At 31.1% G+C, this 5,545-nt stretch overlaps 1 long non-coding RNA gene across 1 annotated transcript; it reads left to right on the top strand.

The window, feature by feature from the left end:
• The first annotated feature begins 423 nt into the window (after positions 1-423).
• LOC127702416 (uncharacterized) lies at positions 424-5,171 on the top strand. Its single transcript, XR_007982414.1, has 2 exons — positions 424-594; positions 4,948-5,171. It is a non-coding gene; the product is annotated as an uncharacterized LOC127702416 (long non-coding RNA).
• The last annotated feature ends 374 nt before the right edge of the window (positions 5,172-5,545 follow it).

Below are 5,545 nucleotides of genomic sequence, written 5' to 3'. Positions count from 1 at the left end.
AATCAGGGTTTTTGATCGGACTGAAGAGGTCGGGATTTCTTTATTTCTGTACTCAAGTCAACATTAGGTGCATATACAGTATGCGAAGGTTGTTCAATTTTGTTTAAATTTCATTTTACCTAAAATGCATGGTGAAGAACTTATATTCAAAAACTGTTTAGAATTCATATTTGAAAAGCGCTAAATATTTCTCATGTTACATCAAGATCTCATTTTCTATCTCAATCTGATAATTTTCTAATATAAAATGATAAATCCATTTAAGAATATTTAAATAAGATGTGGTATAATTGCCAATTAGAAAACATATATACACCAAGATAAGACCAAAGGGCAACAGAACTGAATAGATTGTATTATATGCAAAGTTAATGTAATAAATTATAGAAATTAATATTGTACATACATATAATATATTTTTTGTTTAATTAATTATACACATATCTCTAATGAGTTATAAAAGGACATGTATTTTCAGGTAACATTTGCACGAGGACGTTACGAAGACTTATAGCGTGAACAGCAAATCTTACACAATGGGAAAGTTGGCTGTGATAGGGATTCTGACTGTATTTATAGTTTACATTGTTGCAGGTATGTACATGTATACAGATAGTATTGTAGTATTAGATATATGTTTCTCTAATTCTTACACAATTTATCCTTTTCCTGACCTGTTGATTATTTTTTATTTAATCAACGTGTGGTTCGTTTGATCTCAGTTCTTCATTGGTGAAAATTCGATTATGACGTAAAATTTCTTGCTTTCCTTTGAATTTCTTATTGTGACGTCATGAAAAAAGGCGACTATGCCTGATGATTTCACATAGAAAGGACACATCCTTTTTAAATATCATTCAAAAGGAAAGATTGAATGTGTCTGCATATCGTATAAAATCATTAGAGAAACAGATTCCACCACCAAATCTTGTTCAATACGATATTTATCAACCTTCGACAGTTTAATTTTAAATATTTAAAATTTAACTGTCTCGAGTGGTTAAAAATTGTATCACACTCGATACAGTGGTATAATCTCTCTCTCTCTCTCTCTCTCTCTCTCTCTCTCTCTCTCTCTCTCTCTCTCTATATATATATATATATAATTCGTCTAAACAACAGCCCAACAATGTTAGATCTGTAAATTTGCGGAAGCAAATTTTTTGTTCTTCCCTGGCCGGGATTCGAACTCATGCACGAATTGTATATACAGAATGTATTTTCAGCCTTGTATCACCATCACTGCTGGTGATCCGATGGATAAAATCTGTTGTAGAGTCGTCACTGGTTCAGACGTACTTATATATATATATATATATATTTATTTAAGAACATCCGATGTTCGACCTGCTAGTCAAATGCGTTTTGTTAAAATATACTTTTTCACTTTTTTGGTCTTTTGGAAAATATTGTTTGTGCTGTATGTAGACCCCTCTACCAAGAAGTTTGTTTTGCATGCACACGTATAAAAATTGCGGTTTTTATCCAACGCAATCATAGGTTTGAACGTTGTTTTCAATTTAGACTTGTTTATATTTTTTCGTTTGGGCTTCTATTATATTTGCCTTTGGGTTTATATGATCCGTTCATCCTATTTCGACTCTTCAAAATTCAAGAGTCTATCCTAAATTGAGGTAAATTATATGGCCTTCCTAATACCGTTTCGATTCCTAACATCACTGAAGAGACATTTATTGTCGAAATCCGGATATGGTGTGCTAACTTTTGCACCTTTTGTTTGCGGTATATCATCTTTTACGCAAGTTTAATGTTTTCTGTTTGGTATTAAATTATTAGTTAAGATTCATTTTGGTTACATATGGTGATCCGTTTATTTGGCAATCGCCAATGGCAGTCAGCAGGGTTTAAGAACATCCGTTGTTCGAACTGCTAGTCAAATGCGTTTTGTTAAAATATACTATTTCACTTTTTTGGTCTTTTGAAAAATGTTGTTTGTGCTGTATTTAGACCCCTCAAACACGAAATTTGTTTTGCATGCACACGTATAAAAATTGCGGTTTTTATCCAACGCAATCATAGGTTTGAACGTTGTTTTCAATTTAGACTTATATATATATATATATATTTCACAATATATAAAAACGTTTAATGTGAATATAAAAAATGTGGAGACGCGATAACAGAATTTTGGGAATTTTAAAATGAGAGTTAAATCGGTGAGAATCCGATAACCAGTAAAACAGTTTTAATAATTCTTTTGGTTCAAATATACCAAGCTATTCAAAAGTATTGATGCAATAATAATAATTTATTTTATTAAATTGTCACACATTTGTCTAAAAAAATATCAACAAATTATTAAAATATGATAAACATCGCACAGAAATAGAATAAAATGAAAACTACTAAAGTAAATCAAAGTTGACTTATGAGACACAATACATGCCTACGGGCCGATGTCATAAACCGGCTGATTGTTGTCTTTGGGATTCCTTGTCGACGTTTCGACATTTCTTTCGAACGCTTATACAGTTGGGTAGATGTTGTCAGTTAACAACTATTTATATTTAAAACAAATCATTTTTATTTATCAACAAATTGCGACCGTTTTCTTATTTGTCCTTTAACATTATTTAATATCAATCTGTTGGATAATTGTATATTTAAAGTTCCTGGTTTTATAGCTACATAAACCTCTCACTTGTATGATAGTCGCATAGGAGTCATCAACTATAGCCCTTTCCAGGAAATCATGTAGAGTCAACTATTAGAGGTTTTAAACCCCCGTTGATTTAAAGATAATATTTAGTTTAAATAAATATATAAAAAAAAATAATGGTATTTTATCTTCCAATATACTCGTTAACAAATTCGATTAAAAAACTGGAAATGTTTGTAAACTAGATTAATACATGATTTTCGATTTTTCTTCTCATCGTTACTCTACACTGCAGCGAACCAGTAATTATACTAGTATACTTCCAAACAAAGGTAAAAATACGTATTCAATCATAAATTGTAAAATAAATCAGATTCAGGCTTTCGGATGTGAGTTTCTGGAAAGTCCTTTATGTCACCGTACGGTCTTCACCATTGAGAAAAACCCATACTGCATAGCAAGCCATAAAGACCTCGAACTTTCAAATTTCAAACACGTGACGGATTACATAAATGCTTTACATTATTTTCTTGTTAGTGTCTTATATATATATATATATATATATATATATATATATATATATATATATATATATATATATAATAGACTTTTTCACTTTTTTTGGTCTTTTGGAAATTGTTGTTTGTGCTGTACTTGGACCCCTCTACCAAGAAATTTGTATTACATGCACACGTATAAAAATTGCGGTTTTTATCCAACGCAATCATATGTTTGAACGTTGTTTTCAATTTAGACTTTTTATATATATGTATATATATATATGTAAACCTCAGATCTGTGTACGGCCTCAAATCTGTGTCCGTTTCTCAAATCTGTGCCCCATCGTGACGTCAATCGCTAATCTATGTCCGTTAAAAAAGATACGGCCTCAAATCTGTGTCCTATTTTCAAATTTGTTTTCAATCGTGACGTCATTCGCAAATCTATGTTCGTTAAAAAAGATACGGCCTCAAATCTGTGTTCTTTTCTTAAATCTGTTTATGCCAGTCTAATAAGTACGGCCTTATAGGATTTTTGTTTTATTAAGTCATCTCCCATAATTCAATGTTAAGTTGGGATGTGTTCTCCATGTGTGTGCTTAAAAATTTTACATGCGTGTGTAATTATTGTATGATTTACATTTTATTGTAAAACTACAACATTTTCAAATTGTTTGCTTTTCTTGATCCCGTGTTTAATTGTTCTGTAGTAATTATGGTTATTTCTCTTTACTCATTACTTCTTGTTAACAAATACAAAAATGACATCTGTATTACCAGCAACTAAAGATACATGTACGGCCTTCAACAATGAATTGAACCTATTCTGTATCGTAATCTATAAACACAAACACCTATTTACAAACATTTTGTTCAATGTTTCAATGTATAGGTACCACATAAAAATGTTTAGGGTATTCATTGCCGTTTTAACAACGACATTTTGTGCCACTATCTTATCAAAAAAAGGTTTTTTCTGGTGAAACTATTCCGGTTTCGAATCTATGTATTTTTTTAAAATCCATTGTGTACCATGTTATCAACATTTAACAACCACAACATAATTCAGTGTACAAATTAATGGCATAACGAGCATACATGTTACTTTATTAATGTGCCTTCAAGAATGAAACTACACATATTTTTTTTTACTTGATTACGTCTTGCTATGTATTACGTCACCATATTTCGATAAAGGACATAGATTTGAGACAAAAATGGACATAGATTTCAGTTAATAAAGGACATAGATTTGAGACAATACAGGACATAGATTTGAGACAATAAAAGACATAGATTTGAGACAATAAAGGACATAAATTTGGAACGTCTATGACGCAATATTAAAAAGGACATAGATTTGCGGAAAGGCCATAGATTTGAGGCTGGACATAGATTTGAGGCTTACATATATATAAAATAAGAAGATGCGGTATGATTGCCAATAAGACAACTATCCACCAAAGTTCAAATGAAGTGGATGTTAGCATTTATAGGCAACCGTACGGCCTTCAACAATGAGAAAACCCAATACCGTATAGTCGTTAAAAATAGAACCCGACATGAATTCAATTGAAAACACGGCCTAATTTATAACAAAACAATATATGGAAAACAAAAATGACATACATGAACCACGGCAATCACTGAACGACAGGCTCCGACTTGGGACAGGCAAATATGCATGTAGTATTTGTCAATGATAATTTAACAGTCATACATTTATTAATCTATTATCTTTATCTTGAAATATAGACGAAGGTATTTATTTTACTATTTGCAAACTGAATTTCTGTTTTCTTAATCTTAATATACTTCTATGTACAGGAAGCATAAGGAACGAGGAGCCAAAAAATGAGCCAAACGATAATACAATTGATTGTTCAATTGATGATAGTAAAGAAGAATGTGAAAATGAAGATGTTGTAAAATCAGAACGACCTGAAGGTGTGGAATTTAAATAACCCAGTGATACGGGTGGGATAGTGATAGTGACGAATAACATTCAACTGTTACATTGATTTTTTTAAATAAAATAAAACATAACTTAATATGTATTCCTATGTAGTATTGAACATCTATTGTCCTTGGATACATGCTAGGAGTACATTCTATCCATACTTATATTTTTGACATTGCAAAATATAAACAGAAGACGTGGAAGGATTGCTAATGAGGCATATATCTACCAGATACCAAATGACGTTGATTTAAGCAGCTATAGGTTACCGAACTGATCTTAACAATGAGCAAAACCCAAATTGTATAGTAAGCTACATATATTACAAAAACCCGACATGACAAAACGTGAATCAATTCAAATGAGAAAATCAACAGCCTGATTCATGCAAAAAACAATAAACGAAAAACAAAATAATAGACAGCATACAACTGCAACCACAGGATTCTTTAATTGTGAAGTTTT

Source organism: Mytilus californianus, unplaced genomic scaffold, assembly GCF_021869535.1.
Source record: "Mytilus californianus isolate M0D057914Y unplaced genomic scaffold, xbMytCali1.0.p SCAF_5, whole genome shotgun sequence".
NCBI lineage: Eukaryota > Metazoa > Mollusca > Bivalvia > Mytilida > Mytilidae > Mytilus > Mytilus californianus.
This window is presented reverse-complemented; position numbering and strand designations above follow the sequence as displayed.